The sequence below is a fragment of the Saccopteryx bilineata genome, chromosome 3 (assembly GCF_036850765.1).
Source record: "Saccopteryx bilineata isolate mSacBil1 chromosome 3, mSacBil1_pri_phased_curated, whole genome shotgun sequence".
NCBI classification, from domain to species: Eukaryota; Metazoa; Chordata; class Mammalia; order Chiroptera; family Emballonuridae; genus Saccopteryx; species Saccopteryx bilineata.
In genome coordinates this window covers 297,743,330-297,762,217 of record NC_089492.1, presented here as the reverse complement: position 1 = coordinate 297,762,217, position 18,888 = coordinate 297,743,330, and the positions used below count along the sequence as shown (strand labels likewise).

The 18,888-nt window shown below is 42.1% G+C and overlaps 1 protein-coding gene and 1 pseudogene across 1 annotated transcript in view; one reads left to right on the top strand and one right to left on the bottom strand.

Annotated features, from left to right (window-relative positions):
* The window catches only part of LOC136330136 (zinc finger protein ZFP2-like), a 91,264-nt pseudogene that overhangs the window by 14,336 nt on the left and 58,040 nt on the right, over positions 1–18,888 (top strand).
* LOC136331912 (zinc finger protein 420-like) overlaps positions 1–18,888 on the bottom strand; it is a 320,698-nt gene that overhangs the window by 277,364 nt on the left and 24,446 nt on the right.

The window sequence follows — 18,888 nt, the reverse complement described above, 5'->3', positions numbered from 1 at the left end:
TTGTTTTTTGTTTTTTTTTCTGACCAGAGTAACAGGCTTTATTGAAAGGAAGAAAGGAACCCTGCCGGGCACTTCTCCTGGGAAGAAAGGCACTGGTACAAGCTAGGGGGACGAATTTATAGAATAAAAGGAGAGTCTCAAGCAAGTGGGTGTTGAATCAAAAGTCATGGTATGTCCAGAATGCTCCTCCTTGGGGTGGCTTGGTGGCTTCTTGGAATTCCTGTCTCAGGGGCAATAGTCCAGTGAGTAAGGGTGAGGTCTCGATTTCTGTGGATCTGAAGTTGGAAAGTCATGGTCATAACTGGGGACATCGCAAGGTACTGGCAAAAGGGCTCTCCAGTAATGAAGACCAGGACTCCGCACCATGAGATCCTATTCGCGTGAGTAAAACCCCAAGCCATCTCTAGTATTGTGTCAACATTTCGCCACTGTCCGCCAACAACGGCGATAGCATCCACAGCTCGATGTAAACGGCCACTGAGTGAGGGTGGTCATCCACAAGCGATCTCCGAATTTGGACGCGACGAAGCCCTCTGCGCTGACGGGGAGCAGGGAGCAGCACCCCGCTAGGTTAACGAGGTTTTAAATGTGGGTCTTCTGTGTCCTCATTCTGTGCCCTATCCCCTACACCACTGCCTGCCTGTTCAGGCCAGATTTATCATTTCTAATCCTATGGACATTTCCCACAAGACTGTACAGAGTGTAGAGTCAATGATTTCATCACAACACAAAGCATCTCCCCAAAGTGTGAGGTTCAAATTTTGCTTTAATTCAAATTGTTCTTATGCTTAGTATGAATTATTGTTACAAATTTCTGGCCTCGGCCTTAGCACTTTGGTTCAGTGGGAGATCATCGGCTTACCATATAGATATCCTGGGATGGATGCCACTCAGGGCATATAGGGGACGTGACCATCTGATTCTTCACCCTTCCCCTTCCCCCTTCTCTCTCTTCTTCTCTCTCTGTCACTCTCTCTTTCCCTCCTGAAGCCATGTCTTGTTTGGTTCCAGTGTATTATCCTTGGGCACAGAGGATGGCTCTGTGGTATCTGCACCTCAAGCACTAAAAATAGCTCAGTTGCAACCATGGCCCCAGATGGATAAAACAACAGCCCAGATGGAGGTTTTCAGGTGGATACATAGAGGTGCATGCACTAGTCTATCTCTCATCCTTTAACTTGGAAAAGAAGAAAAAAGTATTTCTAGTCAGTATTCTTCTTCTTCTTATTATTATTATTATTTTTTTCTCATTTTTCTGAAGCTGGAAACAGGGAGAGACAGTCAGACAGACTCCCGCATGCGCCCAACCGGGATCCACCCAGCACGCCCACCAGGGGCGATGCTCTGCCCACCAGGGGGCGATGCTCTGCCCATCCTGGGCGTCGCCATGTTGCGACCAGAGCCACTCTAGCGCCTGGGGCAGAGGCCACAGAGCCATCCCCAGCGCCCGGGCCATCTTTGCTCCAATGGAGCCTTGGCTGCGGGAGGGGATGAGAGAGACAGAGAGGAAAGCGCGGCGGAGGGGTGGAGAAGCAAATGGGCGCTTCTCCTGTGTGCCCTGGCCGGGAATCGAACCCGGGTCCTCCGCACGCTAGGCCGACGCTCTACCGCTGAGCCAACCGGCCAGGGCTCTAGTCAGTATTTTTAAATTCTGCACATTAATTTCATATCTCTCCTTATCTTGGAATTCTTCAATAGTGACTGTTATAGGCGACCTTGGAGTATTGCCCAGCAGGTAGGAAAGTGTCTGTTGTTACCTGCTTTCATAAACACTGTAATTCTTTTTTGTGCACTTGAGAGCTGCCTGTGACTGTGACTTTATGTTTTCAATTTTTAATGAGATTTTTGTCATATTTGTGCTTTTAGATTCACAGTGCTAGTACAACATGAAGAATTATTTTTCTTTGGAAAGAAGAGGGATACAGCATTATTGAAAAATTCATATTTAGGAAGAAGCAGCTTTGTTTCTTAATTCAGGTTTATTTCAGGGAAAAGCAATGATGAGGTTTTTCATTTAGTTTTTCAGCATGTTTCTTTCTTAATGGTGTGCTTAATCTGAAATGTTTAAAGATTAGATTAGTCTGTTTGTATTTCAGAACTTTCTAATGCATTTTTATTTTGAAATGAAGATTATATTTTTTAGGTGGATTACAGCCTACACATTTTTATAAGATTAGGTGAAATACAGTAAACCAGAATAACTTTTTTATGTCATTTAAATATCTTTATTACAATTGTACTTTGCAGTTTTTTGTTTGTTTTTTATTTTTCTGAAGTTGGAAACAGGGAGGCAGTCAGACAGACTCCCGCATGCTCCCGACCGGGATCCACCCAGCACGCTCACCAGGGGGCGATGCTCTGCCCATCTGGGGTGTCACTCTGTTGCAACCAGAGCCATTCTAGCACCTGAAGCAGAGGCCACGAAGCCATCCTCAGCGCCCAGGCCAACTTTGCTCTAATGGAGCCTTGGCTGCGGGAGGGGAAGAGAGAGACAGAGAGAAAGAAGAGGGGGAGGGGTGGAGAAGCAGATGGGCACTTCTCCTGTGTGCCCTGGTCGGAAATTGAACCCGGGACTCCTGCACGCCAGGCTGACGCTCTACCACTGAGCCAACCAGCTAGGGCTGCAGTTATTTTTTAATGATTTGAATACATTGTCTAAGAAATTGTTTTGCTCTAGAATGTCATGATGCAAACTATTTTTATATTTGAGGGTACACTCAGTTAAAAATTATAGTTAATATACAAGAAATTTTGATCACCAAAACATAATTTTCAAAATTCTGCAGATTAATTTTCTGTTCTTAGTTTGCATTTTCTTTTTCATTTAGTATTATTTTGAACTAGTTTCAGATGTACAGGATAGTGGTTAGACTTTAATATACTTTATAAAATCTGAAAATATTCCCCTTGATATTTCTGGGACCCAGCATAGTTAACACAGTATTATTTACTATAGTCCCCACGCTGCACTTTACATCCCATGACCATTCTGTAACTACCACTGTGTTCTTCTCAAGTGTTGTTACAACATTTTATTTCAGTCTTCCAACTCCCCTGCCCTCTGAGAGCTGTCACTCTGTTCACTATACCTGTATCTTTCTGGTTGTTCATTCATTTATATTGTTCTTTACATTCCAACTATAACTGACATATGTTACAGGTGTTTCTCGGCCAGACTTACCTCACTTAGCATAATACCTTCTATGTGTGTCCATGCTTCTGTAAATGCTTTGATTTCATTCTTTTTTATCATCCATTTAAATTTTAATATTTATATTCACATTCTTGATATTTTTTTCTTTATTTTACAGTGACCCTGATCTTATTTTCTTCATTTTAAGATGACCTTCTGTGGCTTTTTTTTGTTTTTTGTTTGTTTTTTTACTGAGAGTAAGAGCAAGGGAGAGAGATGAAAAGATAGTTCAGTCACTTTAGTTAGTTGTTCAGTGACTACTTCTTATATGTGCCTTGACTGGGTGTCTTCAGCTGAGGCAGTGACACCTTGCACAAGCTATTGACTTTGGAATCAAGCTAGTAACCATAGAATCATGATGATCCTATTATGCTGAAGCTGGCGACCTTGATAATATTTTCTCTTTTTCTGTCTCTTTTTTATTTTTATTTTTTAGTGAGAGAGAGAGAGGGACAGTCAAAAACAGAGTGGGAAGAAAAGCATCAATTTATAGTTGGGACACATTAGTATTTTATTGATTGCTTTCATATATGTGCCTTGTAGGGGAGTTCAACCTGAGCCACTAACTTTTTGCTTAAGCCAGTGCATTGGGCTTGAAACCAGCAACCATGGGCCATATCTATGCCAGTGACCTACTGGGCATAGATACTCATAAGCCAGTGACCCCACTGTTAAACAGGTGTGCCAACACTTTAGCCGGCGACCTTGTGATTTTGGCTCTGGTTCCTCAACATCTCAGCCAACACTCAATTTACTGTGCCACCACCTGGTCAGACCTGATGTCTTTGCTGTTAATCTTTTGAGCCTGCACTCAAGACAAATGAGGTCATGCTGAGGCCAGAGAGCTCAGGGATTGAGACCTGGTACTTCAGCATCCCAGGTTGACACTTTATTCACTGCATCACCACTGGTCATGCTGTTTCTGTTTTTGATATCTGTCTTCAGTACTGCAGTCTCTGTGTGCTTGAACAATTACTCACTTTTTTAAAAATGGTCTTTACATTCCCCATGTACTGCCATTCCCTTGGCACTCTGTCTTGCAAAACAGAATATTTCAGGAAGCAGTGAATCCACCAGTTCATTTAGCATACAGCACTGTCATTTCTGTGTTTCTTAAGAAGGAACTGGTAATTGGGAATGTTCTTACCATGTCGCCCTTGTGTGCTTGGGTGTTTCAGCAGATATTGTTATAATAGATGTAAGTTTTTATTCCTCTCTGATGTGACTTTTTTATTGTTACCTTTCTTGGTTTTGCCTTTAACTCTTAATCTGCCTTTGGTGTACTTAAAATGTAATTTTGTCAAAACTTGCTGGTATATCCATTTACCTTGTGTCATAACTGTCATATTTTGTATCTTTCAGCTGTGCCATCTGAAGACAACATGACTTTGTATCAAAAGCCAGGAATCAAAGATTTTTTCTCTACAAGAATACTTGTAAGATATGGAAGGTGTGGTTTTCATAATTTAAACTTAATAAAAGCCTCAAAAATTTTAGAAGAGTGGTTAGAAAAAAAAATATTAATATGGACAGAGCTAACCTGCCACAATTGTTTGTTGTTATTTACATATAGTGGTACCTTGACACACAAGTTTAATTTGTTTCTAGGCCGAGCTTTTGACTCAATATCCTTGTGTCAAATGAAATTTCCCCACTTAAGGGGAATACAATTAATCTGTTCTAGTTTCCAAATACCACAGGATTTTTTGTTTTATGTATATAGTTTTAAGTTAAATGTACTTTATAGATAACAAATACATACATATATACATAATAAGAGAGAATACAAAGAAATAAACTGGTTTATGAAGTGTATTTATCTTCAAGTTCATGTGAGGGAAAGGAGAGTGGCAAAGGAAGTTTTTATTTTGTGAGCTATCACTTAACATAACTTCCTCTCTACACACTTAATGCTACATTTGATTGCAAAATTTAATTTACACACTACATTATATGTATTTTTATTGCTATTTTTTACTTTGCTTAATCATCATTTTCTTCACTGACTTTTGGCTTTTTTGCCACACTTTTCTCGCTTTCACTGAGAGGCCATTTCAACAAAAACCTTTCCATGGAAGTTTGTTTCTTCCTCCTTTTCAGAACGTTTGGAAGGCCATTTAGTGGAAGTTGGCGGAAGCTCCTGATTTAAATATCTGCTGGTGACATAAAGCAAAAAAAATTCTGCAAGTGACTGCTCCTTTCTCAAATTGCTTGCAAAATCAAGTGCTTGTGTGTCAAGGTACCACTATACTTAGAGAGAGTGGTATGTAGAGAGAAAGAGCGAGACAGTGACAGTCAGAAACATTGATCTTTTCCTGTATGTGCCCTGGCTGGGAATCAAACCAGCAACCTCTGTGCTTCAGGATGATGCTCCAACCAACTGAGCTATCTGGCCAGGGTGGGACTGTTATTTGTGCTTAACTTGTTGTTTTCTAAATAGGTAAAAAACATTACACATTTGTGAAACTCCATCTTTAAGTCAGTTACATTGGGTATCAGTTAGTTACTAAAAATTCAAATTGGTTCTGGCTGGTTTCTTCAATGGTTGAGTGGCCAAGAATGTGGGTGTCCTGGTTTCAATTCTGGGTCAGGGCTTACAGAAAAAGCAAACATATTATTCTTTACCCATCCCCCTCTTGCTTCTTTCTCTCTCTTCTCTTCCCTCTTCCCACAGTAATGGCTGGATTGCTTGAGTAAGCTGGCCTTGGACACAGAGGATTGCTCTTTGATCTCTTCTCCAGGCACTAAAAAAATGGCTCCATTGCTAATTGTTTTTTTTTTTTTTTTTTTTTTTTTTTTTACAGAGGCAGAGATAGACAGGGACAGACAGACAGGAACGGAGAGAAATGAGAAGCATCAATCATCAGTTTCTCGTTGCGCGTTGCGACTTCTTAGTTGTTCATTGATTGCTTTCTCACATGTGCCTTGACCGCGGGCCTTCAGCAGACCGAGTAACCCCCTGCTGGAGCCAGCCACCTTGGGTCTAAGCTGGTGAGCTCTTTGCTCAAACCAGATGAGCCCGCGCTCAAGCTGGCGACCTCGGGGTCTCGAACCTGGGTCCTTCCGCATCCCAGTCCGATGCTCTATCCACTGCGCCACCACCTGGTCAGGCGCTAATTGTTGGGCAGATAAAATATATTATGCTCACTTTGTTAAAGATGGCATTGCCCACATGGAGGTTGTCACCCAGGTGATATTAATGTGTGTTGGGGGCAGGCTGTGGGCAGGAAGGATCCTTGTAGCCTGGGGCTTGGTTTTAGGACTAAGCCTTTCCCACCCTTTTGGATGTGGGGTGGTACAATCCCATCATGCCCCAGATAAGTAACTTTGTATGATATTAGACACTTCCCTATTTTGTATATTGGATTAAAGGTTTGGATTTCTACACTATAAAATGGGGGCAGAATGGGAACTTGCTCTCTCGGTTCCTGGGATTAGCATCAGAGAGCAGAGCAGAGAAAAGGCCATGTGGAGGAGGCCAGGAGAAGCAGCCAAGATGGTGGAGTGTTGAGTGAGAAGCCAGTTTGTGTAGAGTTTGTGCAGGGAGAAGGAAGGAGATGAGGAACAGAGGTGAATAAGTCTGGTGAGCTAGAAACCTTTGATTCTAGGAAACTCAGATAAGTCAGTAGCTTTGTGAGCACTGAATGTGAGTGGGTTTTGGAGCCCAGTGTGTGTTTTTACTTGCCTGCCAGGTGCAAGCTAGTATTAAAGATGAGGGCCCACTAGTTTTTGGCTCTGTTGTTTCTTTACTGACTGTTCTGAATCCAGTGCGAACCTGCATGCGCCAGGTGGCTATAGTAGTGGCCCTGGCTACTGGCTTTACACTAATGTCCCCATATGGGCAGGCTTGCCCAACAACATCAAAAACTATTCCGTTACTATTATATCTTTTTGAAAAGGAAATCTGGAAAAGTTAGGAAGTTATATAAACTTTGGAGTAAATAATGATTGGATTTGGTTTTCAAATGTTTTTCCATTTCAATGTCTAGGATATTTCATTGACTTTGTAGCAAATTTTGTACAGCCAACATAGTTTAATAGGTATCACAGAGTCGTTATTTAGGAATAAATGTACATGTTAAATGAAATTGTACCTTTCAGTAAAAGCATATCTATCTTTTTGTTTGTTTGTTTGTTTGGTTGGTTTTTTTTTTTTTGTATTTTTCTGAAGCTGGAAACGGGGAGAGACAGTCAGACAGACTCCCGCATGCACCCGACCGGGATCCACCCGACACGCCCACCAGGGGCGACGCTCTGCCCACCAGGGGGTGATGCTCTGCCCCTCTGGGGCGTCGCTCTGCCGCGACCAGAGCCACTCTAGCGCCTGGGGCAGAGGCCAAGGAGCCATCCCCAAAGCCCGGGCCATCCTTGCTCCAATGGAGCCTTGGCTGCGGGAGAGGAAGAGAGAGACAGAGAGGAAGGAGGGGGTGGGGGTAGAGAAGCAAATGGGCCCTTTTCCTATGTGCCCTGGCCGGGAATCGAACCCAGGTCCCCCGCACGCCAGGCCGACGCTCTACCACTGAGCCAACCGGCCAGGGCCAAAAGCATATCTATCTTTGATGATTGCCAGAGTATGCATAATGAAGACAGAAGTTATCGATCCAATGAACATTGGAAGAACTTTAAACAAGAATCAATTTGTAATCAAAATGAGAAAACTCCATTTCCCAAGAACCATTATGAACATGAAAAAGTATTTCACTGGATATCACATTCTAATATTCATCAGGTTATTTATGGTGTGGCGATAACAAAGGAACAAAGTAAATATGTCAAATCTTTTACACAGAGAATATTCATACTGAGGATGAAGCTTACACTTATAATTTATGTACCAGCGCTTTCAGTGAAATATTCAATGTAAATATACTTAAAGTCCATAGTGTAGAAAAACTTTGTAAATATAAAAAATCTGGTAAGACATTCAGTTGGAATTCATGTCTTAATTTACCTGAGAGAAATATTCACACCAAAGGGAGACCTCAGAAATGCAGACAGTGTGGCAAAGCTTTTAGCCATTCCTCAATTCTTTTCAAGAAAATTCATAGTGGAGAGATGCCTCATAAATATTTAGAATGTGGTAAAACCTTTATGTGGAAATCAAAGCTTAATATACATCAAAAAATTCACACGAGAAAAGCCATACATGTGCAGACAATGTGGTAAGGCCTTTAGCTGTTCCTTTAAACTTACTAGACATCAAAGAACTCACACAGAAGAGAAACCATACAAATGCAGAGATTGTGTCAAAGCTTTTACTGATTGCTCAACTCTTAATAGACATCAAAGAACTCACAGGAGATAAAGTATACAAATGTAGATAATGTTCCTCAGATCTTACTGGGCATTAGAAAATTCATACTGGAGAGGTCTCATAAATGTTTAGAATGTGTCAAAACCTTTATCCAGAAATCAAAGCTTACTATACATGAAAGAATTCATACTGGAGAGAGACCATATGATTGCAGGCAATGTGGAAAAGGCTTTAGTGGTTCCTCAGATTTTACTGTACATCAAAGAAATCACAAAGGAGATAAACCATATAAATGTAGAGAATGTGTCAAAGCCTTTAACGATTCCTCTACTTTTACTGTACATCAAAGAATTCACATGGGAGACAAACCATACAAATGTAGGGAATGTGGCAAAGCCTTTCAAACTTTATCAAGTCTTACTAGACATCAAAGAGTTCATACTAGAGAGAAACCCTACCAATGTTGAGACTATGGCACAGCCTTTAATTCCTCCTCACAGCTTACCCAACATCAGAGGACTCATACTGGAGAGAAGCCTTTGACCAGTCTTTAAATATCAATCATCATCAGAAACATTATAGTGGACAGAAAACTTACATTTGTAGGGAGTGTATTAAGGTTTTTTCTTGGCAGGGGAATCTCAGTAAGCATTCAAGAATTCATTATCAAGGGAAACCTTACAAATATGGAGGTTGTGGCAAAACTGGAAATGACTGCTTTCACCTTCCTAAAGAAGAGAACACATGCCAGAGAGGCACCTTGCAAATGCCAAGTGTGGGGCAAAGCCTTTTATCTGCACTCAAACATTGCAGAATTTGTAATGGAAAGAAACAATAAAAATGTCAGTAATTTGGCAAAACATTTAACTCTTTTTTTTTTTTTTTTTTTTTTGAAGCTGGAAACAGGGAGAGACAGTCAGACAGACTCCTGCATGCGCCCGACCGGGATCACCAGGCATGCCCACCAGGGGCGATGCTCTGCCCATCCTGGGCGTTGCCATGTTGCGACCAGAGCCACTCTAGCACCTGAGGCAGAGGCCACAGAGCCATCCCCAGCGCCCGGGCCATCTTTGCTCCAATGGAGCCTTGGCTGTGGGAGGGGAAGAGAGAGACAGAGAGGAAAGCACGGCGGAGGGGTGGAGAAGCAAATGGGCGCTTCTCCTGTGTGCCCTGGCCGGGAATCGAACCCGGGTCCTCCGCACGCTAGGCCGACGCTCTACCGCTGAGCCAACCGGCCAGGGCCAACATTTAACTTTTGTTAAAACCTCTGACCATCAAAGAATTAAGTGTTAAAAGGCAATTTATGTTCCAAAGTCTTTGTCCTGATTTCTATGTTAGTCAACATCTGCTGAGACTGGATAGAAAAGTAACAGATAACAGACATAAACAACATGGGAAAGCATTAGATGGTGTGCAAGCCTTACTTGACACTCCTGTGAGCGATAGAATTTAGCCCACCTCATGGCTTTCACCATGTTTCACCCTTAGCTGTGTTCTTTGTGTAACTTACCAAATAGTTGCTTTTTATGGATTATTTTTTAACTTTAACCTAAAATTTAGAAGGCTGAGGAGTCTGCAGATATATCCTACTAAAGGCTTGTACTCTGGATCCTGCTTCTGTCTGTGCATTCTGCCAAGGTCTATGAGTAGACTACAGGCATTCTGTGCTGGTCCTCCAGAGCTTGTGAATCATCCATGTGTCTTTTTTTTTATCTGCCTTGTGGTCTCTTCTGTAACTGCTGCTCACCCTCCAGTATTACAGTGCTCTGCTTCACAAATTTTAGTAATTAAAAATAATCCACCTTAGTATAATTAGGAAGTTCTTTTAAACTGTTGAGCCTATGTGTATTATTTCATTTTTTTATTTGTCAACGTAAACAAATTTACATGGTTTGATACACAAAAATGCATTTTGTACATTAGTAACCTGAAGATGTAAGAGTAAGAGAACTGAGAAATAAATGTGTGTGCATGTCTTCATAAAGGTAGGGAAATAATATATCAGCATAGGTAATTCAACAAAGCTGATAAAGTTACTTGCCAAGTAGAAATCTCACAGATTTCTAATGTGAATCATTTTCTGTACATTGCATTTCTGTACAATTAACTTTTTCCGCTAACTCATGAGTTTGGGTTATAGAAACGTACTATGCAGTTATCTCTTTTACTTTAGTAAAAAACCTACTAGAGTTATTTCTTTTTTCTATGGTCATGGAATGTTACTTATATGACCTTCTTAGAGATTTTAAGAATGGCTTCTTTGGAATGTAGAGACATAGAAAAATCAACAGGAAAATGTAGTTAATTTCACAGAGAACACACGAAGTTTCACCTTTAATGCATTTCATTTTTCCATTGGAGAATAACAGCATTATATCAGAGTTTTAAAATTATTCTCAGTCCTGGCTTGTGGCATCAAGGGTAGAATGTTGGCCCAGCATGCGAATGTCCTGGGTTTGATTACAAGTCAGGACAGAAATGAGAAGCACCCATCTGCTTCTCTACTTCTCTCTTGTTTCTTTCTCACTCCTCCCGCTGCCATGGCTCAATTAGAGCAAGCTGGCCTCAGGCACTAAGGCTAACTTGCTGGCCTCTGCTTCAGGCGGTAAAAAACAACTTTGGTTACAAGGAAGTAAAGGCCCCTGTCGGGTGGGGCATCACCTCCTAGTGGGCTTGTCAGGTGGATCCCAGTTATAACACCTGCTGGAGTCTGTCTCTGCCTCCACTCTTATCATTAAATTAAAATTTTCTCACTTTTTGTTAGTGATGTCATCCAAGTCAGTTTCTTCTCTCTGCCAGTGTGTTTATCTGAATACTAAGTGATGTCCTGTCACTGTGTTCTTCTGACATTGCATGAAGTGAGCACACACAGGACAGTATTGTCACTTTAATAGATGCTTCATAATAAACCTGAATCCCAGTAGCAGTGAGACTGTGGGACGAGGTGGGAGATGACGAACACCCAAGATGCGGAGTTGATGTGAACGCTGTGTGTGGAGAGAGGACACCTGTTCCCATGCTGCACAACTGGCTCAACTCAGGAAAATGAAGTTTGTTTTAGTCCTTCCTGGATAGCCTGGTTGGTTAGAGCATCGTCCCAAAGCACACAGTTTGCAGCTTTGCTGTCTGGTCAGCACACATGCAGTAACTTCCTACTTTTTCCTTCTCTCTCTTATCTCTAAAAATTTACAAATAAGAATTTTAAAAGTAAATTAAAAATAAGTGAGAGAGCCCTGGCTGGATGGCTCGCTTGGCTGGAGCATTGTCCTGCAATGCAGAGCTGGCTGGTTCGGTCCTTGGCTGGGGCACATACAGAAACAGATTGATGCTTCTGTCTCCCCCTTACCCCCCTTCCTCTCTCTGGATTCAGTAAAAATAAAAGATTAAAAAAATAGAAAAAAAATAAAGACCAAAATAAAAAATAAGTGAGAGAATTAGAGATACAGAGACAGACTCCATCATGATCTCAGCTGGTTCTGAAATGGAGTTGGAAAGTCTGATGTGGAGAGTTAACTGGAGCTGGGAATGAGGGAGTGGGACTCAGGCTCCAGAAAACTGCTTAATGTGACTGCTTCTTTTGTTTGTGTGAAAGGTGACCTCCCCTCCCTGCCGTGGTTGAGACACCAAGGTTCCATCAGAGACAACGACCCAAGTGGTGGGGGGAATCAGAAGCTTTGAGGGGGCTGTCTATGCCACACACTTCACTTCTGCACTCACAGGGCTGCTCAGCTCTCTCTCCTGACACGGGGATGCAGGCTTTATTTCTCAGTTTCATCTGACTTTGTTTCTGTGAGCAGGGGGACATTCCTCTGCCCACAAACCAGTTGGTAGATGAGAGATGGGAGAAAGCAAAGTAAGAATATTTTTGGGATAGGATAAAAAGTAAAAACATATAGACTCAAAATTATTTTACTCAGACAGGGACAGGATAGGTGACAGTTCATATAACAATGAAGGGGTTCCTTGCTGTTTGCTCTGGTGGGGTGGTTGTGCCTGGAGGGGGCAGAAAAGATTACTCTTACATTACAAAGGTATGGTAGCCGATACAGTAAATTCAAAGGTCAAGAGACAGGCTCAGTGAAGGTAAGCATGTACCTTTGTTAGCAAATACTGTTCTATGACAGGGCTACTTGCCATGAACTGCTTTTAGTTTTAGTATCAGACCATCCTGTGTGGTTACTGAGTTTGCAAGGCCACCATGTGGGCCTCTTCTGAGTTTGTCATGCTCACGGTGTGGCCCCTTTTTTGTCCACAGTGTCTAGAGTTCTAACTTTCCAGCCTTAATGACCTCAGATGCTTTACCCACATCGCTTCCAACAGTGATCATACTATTGCATTTCAAATTTTCATTTTCTGCTTTAATATTTTTTAAATGCTTTATTATTTTAGTTTTTTGTTCCACTTCACAAACCCCTCACCTTTGGTAGCCCTCAGCTTGTTCTTCATATCTTTGGGTTAGTGGGTGTTTTGGGATTTTTGGTTAAGTTTTCTAACCCTGTAGACCCTTTTCTGTTAAAAAACAAAAAAGCACTTTTTCTGTCTGACCTTTGAGTCCCTTGTAGATCTTGTATTCAGTGCATTGTTTCTAGAGTTACAATATTTTTTTCCCCTCAGAGTAAAGTTGGGTCTGAGTACAGGGCAGGTCATGTATCTCCTCACCTGAGCTATCTTTTTTTTTTTTTTTTTTTTTTTTTAAAGGTACAGAGAGAGGGGGGGGATAGACAGGGACAGACAGGCAGGAATGGAAAGAGATGAGAAGCATCAATCATTAGTTTTTTGTTGCAACACCTTAGTTGTTCATTGACTGCTTTCTCTTATGTGCCTTGACTGTGGGCCTTCAGCAGACCGAGTAACCCCTTGCTTAAACCAGCGACCTTGGGTCCAAGCTGGTGAGCCTTGCTCAAACAAGATGAGCCACCGCTGAAGCTGGCAACCTTGAGGTCTTAAACCTGGGTCCTCCACATCCCAGTCCAATGCTCTATCCACTGCGCCACTGCCTGGTCAGGCCACCTGAGCTATCTTAATGATATCTTACCTCCTCTAACCATCAGGCTCTCAAACATCCTGCCAATTAGTCACCCTCCCCCATCACTTAACTGAACATTTTCTTACTTAGCACCACAAGCCTCTTCCCATTGTTTTGCTGACTCATGTAACAGAACTTTTTGCCTTGCAATGTGAAATACTATGACTAGTGAGGCAACAAAACCTTGATTCCTGCGTTGCTGCAGAAAAATAACTCAATCAAGAGACAAATAGCCTAACTGGGCAGTGTTGCAGTGGATCAAGCATCAACCTGGGATGCAGAGGGCTCAGGTTTGAAACCTCAAAATTTTTGGCTTGAGTGCAGGCTTCCAAGCTTGAGCGTGAGATCATCATGATCCCATGGTCACTGGCTTGAGCCTGAATGTTGCTGGCAGAAGTCTGAGTTTGCTGTCTTAAACCCAAAGTCACTGGCTTGAACAAGGTGTACTGGCTTGGCTGTAGCCCCCCATTAAGGCACATTATGAGAAAGCAGTCAATGAAAAACTAATGTGCCACAACTGTGTTGATGCTTCTCATGTTTCTCTTCCTGTCTGTCTGTCCCTGTTCATCCATCATTCTTTGTCATTCTCTGACTAAAAAAAGAAAACAAATAAAGCATACAAAACAAGGCTTTATTAGCTGTGCAGGAATACATAGGCAACTCACCTGTGAGAATGAGGGACCCGATTATATATGGAGTTTAGTTATTTATGTGCTTTATCTTCTTATTTACCTAATTTCATTATATTGCTATATGGCTGATACTATATCAGGAAATTTAAGACCACCAATCTCAATGTGGTGAGGGAAGTCTGTTCTAGCTTAAAGAGTTTCTTAGATCCTGCATACCAAGAATGCACTTCCTTTACCTGTCCAGCTCATGTCTAGCTAGCTACCTAACCTAACTCTACCAAACCCTGTCCTGTATAGGCTAAGACTTCTCTTCCACTGGTGCCAAAGCCACTAGAATCTCTGCCCATCTCTTCACAGATGCATAAATTCCTTATAAATCTCATCAGGCCTTGAGTGTCCCTTCTTTTGCGACCCAACAATAATATTTTGTGTGAGGTCCCTTTCTATGTCCACGTTTAAAAAATTTGAGAAAGGTTGCCTGATCAAATTGGGTCATAGTTGACAGCATTGAACTGGGATGCTGAAGACCCAGGTTCAAAACCCTGAGGGGTTGAGCTTGGGTTGAGCTTGGGCTCACTACCTTGAAAGCAGGGTCGCCACCTTGAGCATGAGATCATAGACATCATCCTGTGGTTGTTGACATGAGCCCAAATGTCGCTGGCTTGAGAGGAAGTTTCCTGACATGAGCAAGAGGTTATTGCCTCACCTGGAGCCCCTGGATAGGGCACATATGAGAAAGCAGTCAATGAGCCCTAGCCGGATAGCTCAGCTGGTTGCAGCATTATTCTGGTGCATGGAGGTTGCCAGAAATTTAGGCAGGGAACCAACAGTGTATTTGTACAAAATCTCATAGTGGCTGCCAAGTTTTTTTCCCGGGGAGAATTTGTTTAGCCCATTTATTGTCAGTCCCTCTGTTAGAAAATGTCCTGACTGAAACCAGGCAGGCATCTTTCTAGTCTGGTTGTGCTCTGAAAGACAGGTTTTCTCTCTGGTTTTTATTCTTGTTTCTGTTAGTCTTTGTCTGGTGTTTTCTAAAATATGATTTTTTAAGGCCTGAATTAAGTTCTTGCATGCAAAAAAAAAATTGGAAATGCTGGCTCTGATATTAAAATAAAAGAGCTTCATCCCCAAGTTTTTTGCTTTAAAATGGGAACTTGTAAGGAGCGCTCATTGAAATTTAAATAGAATGGAATGTGGATCGTTAAGACTTGCTAATTTGGTTGGTGCATTGTAAAGTGTGTTCTGTGTTGTCTTCAGAGTTAAGATCCAAATAGTAACTCAGGTATTAAGATTAATCAGATTTATGTGTTATACCTATGTTTCTGTGCTGTAAATTGTCTTGTTTGTGTAAAATTGTACTCAGGTCTGTGAAACAAAGGAATTAAGCAAAATTAAGCAGGGCTCTGATAGGTCATTTCAAGAATTTGTCTCAAGCTGCTTCAGGCAGTTGGCTGCTTGTCAGGCCACATCCTGCAAAAGGGGCCCTGATTAAATTGGGAATTTGGTTCCTCTGATGCCCTGAAATAGACTTAACAATACAAAAGACGTTTAGATACAGGAGCTGATGTATCTGTTATGCTGAGCAACATTTGCCTTCTTTCTGGCTCACTTATGCAATGGTCACTGAGCTGCGAGGCTTAGAGCAGAGTTAATTTCCCTAACAAAGCCCTAAGTTTTTTACAATGGGAAGATAAAGAAAGTCATGGGATTTTTTTAGCCTTGTGTGCTCTCTAAATTGCCTGTTAATTAATGGGATAGAAATGTTTTGAAAGCTATGGAAGCATTACTTGTAAAATCATTTACATATTTTGTCAGACTTTGGAATTAATGTGAGGACAGGTATTCCTTACAATCCTCAGGGTCAAGACATTGGAGAGCATGCCCAGGAAATGCTTAAAGTTCAATTTTAAAAAATTATAAAGTGGGAGTCCTGCCTTGGAACTCCTGTAGATCTTCTTTATTATGATTTTTACTTTAAAAAATTATTTGAATGCTAGTGTACAGGGCCATTGAGTGGCTCAGAGACTCGTATCCAACAAGGAAAGCCTTCCCTGAGTGCAATGGAGGGATCCGCTCACAGGAATAAGGCAAGGGCCAGACCCTGTTCTCTTGTGAGGCCGAGGATACGTGTGTTTTGCCTAGGTCTGCTGAGGCTCCTCGGTGGGTTTCTGAAAGTTTGGTAAGACATCATGTGTCAGTAGGAGAGACTCACTGATAAGAGCAACTATATAAGACTTAATTTACTTTTAAAAAGTTTTTAAACATTTTTTTCCTCAGGACTTACTGCAGCTGAGGCATTTTACTGCAGTTGAGCAACGGCCTAAGTCTCTCATGTTATACTGGGCTATATTAACTGGCCCTGTTTGAGGAGCCACTGTGCCACTTCAGCCGCAGGCGTTGTAAAGTACCAAAAGCTGCAGAATTAATATTAATATTTTAAGAGGCTTGAAGAACATTTTATTAGTTTGGGTTAAGGTGTGCAGAGAAATTTTGAGAATAATCTCTGTACTGTGTGATTGGCCTAAAACCAGGATGGCCCTTGGCATTGTATTGTAAATGCAGAGGTAAGGAAAATATGGATTCCCTGACATTTCACCACACTTGTGGGGAAAGGGGTGAATGGCTAGCCAGGTGCAGGAAGAGAAAAGCCAAAATAAACCTTTTCTTATAGTAATGAGCCATTTAAAGGTATTTGTCCCCACAAAAACTACCTCTCCTATATGAATGCATGTGGTTAATGTGTATGACTCTGGACAGAGAGATGGTGGATAAACCTTAGAGAATATAGGAATGCCTTTTAATATGTAAAGAGACATCTTTCTACTATTGTGTTGACTTGTAAATTTTGTTTTCTCCAAAATGATGTATGGCTTGCAAATTGAACATGGTCCTATCATATTAAAGGACATATGACTATAACCAATAGTGGTAAAAGGCACCTAATTGCAATTTTTGCTTCTGTACTTCCCACTTGCAAAAACTATAAAAACGAGGTAGAACAAAGGGCTGGTGCGCTCTCCCTCAGATTTCTGTTGGAGTTGCTGCCGCTTGGCCAAGCTAGACAATAAAGCTCTGGTGTGGAATAGACAGATTTTGTTCGTGTCTTCAATGTTTCAGGTCCCTCTGGATTAGGCTTAACACTGTTGGGAAAGTTTGTGAAATCTGTATTTTTGAGGTTTGTTCACTTCTATTGTTATAAATGGCCACTTTCCACATGAATGGTACTGCCAGGTGAAACTACCAATCACCTTCCTGCTTGGGAAGGGCCGTTGTTATGCCAATGTGTGTTGGAGAAGGGTTTTTTGCACCAAAATGTTCTAAAAGAAAAAAGAGGAAGAAGGAGGCTGTTTTTTCAGAGAAGAAAGCCAAGATGGCAGCGTGCTGAAGGAGAAGCCATGGTTTTGTAGTTTCTGCATAGAGAAGCAGATGTGGAATCAGGTGAATAAGACTAGTGGGGGCCTTTGATTCTAGGAAAATCCAGATATGTCAGTAGCTTTGTGAGTGCTGAATGAATAGGTTTTGGAGCCCCATGTGTTTGTGTTTACTCTCCAGCCAGGTACGAGGCTAGAATAAAGGTATTGCCCACCAGTTCTTGGCTCCACAGTTTCTCTACCATCTGACAGAATCTAATGTGAACCTGCATGTGCCTGGCCATGTTGGCCATGACTACTGGCCATACATTTGGCGTAGTTCATGGCAGGATTCTCATCAGGTTGGTATGGAGCCGCCAACACCCTTGAGGGGTGGGGTAGAGAACTGGTTGTTATGGATCCCCATGACTATTGTTTTGATGGCCATAGGCTGGCTGATTTCTACAGCCCTGCAAGAGGAAAATAAGAGCTGTGTGGAAGAGGCAGCTGGAGGCCTGCAAACTGAGCAGCAGAAGGAGTTGGAATGGCTACAAAAGGAAGAGATACAGATCCTGGAACTAGAGAGGGAGGCTGACCAGGTTTGTGAGTTGCACTTGGAGATGGAGCAGTCTCTCAAGAAGGAATTACAGATTTGTGAGTTCAGTGTGCCCTGGAAATTTCCGAGAGCCAGGAGCCGCAGGAGCTTAAGATTGAGATGTGCTGGCAAAGTGGATATGAGTCGGCGGGAGTAGACATTTCCAGCTCCTCTTGAGGATGAGGAGAATCAGACTGGAGTTGTCATCTGCAGATTTCAGAAAGTAACAGCCCAGCAGGAAGGAGTTCCTACTCTACCCCTAGTAATTTGATGTGGTTTTGGGACAGGGGTGGATGGCAGTGTGCTCTCTGGAGCAAAGGTGGAAATGCCACCACTGCCACATGCTCCTCTTTGGGACAGCTTCTTAAGAGCTGACAAGACAACAGGGATGAGGGGGAGGCCTGAGGCCCCATGTCCATGGACTGATTCCTGGACTGCAACCAGAGGAGGCACTGGCTCCCTTGTTGGATGGACATACAGCTTTTGGACAATGTGGAAAACCCTGATGAAAGGGGGCAAGTCTGGTGGAGGCCCTTTGCACCAGGAAGCTTTTCATTCAGTTGGAGAGAAGCTCTGAGGACATTTTGTGCTTTGGGCTAAGTGCTCAGAGAGACATGGTGAAGGGTACCTTTGTAATTGATTTTGTAATTTATCTTTGTAAGTTTTTCAAATAAAGAATTAAATGTGAAATGTAGACTTGAAAAAGGTAAATCCACTGGACATTTAAGAAAAGCAAAACAGCCTGACCAGGTGGTGGTGCAGTGGATAGAGCATCAGACTGGGATGCAGAGGACCTAGGTTCGAGACCCCGAGGTTGCCAGCTTGAGCGCAGGCTCAT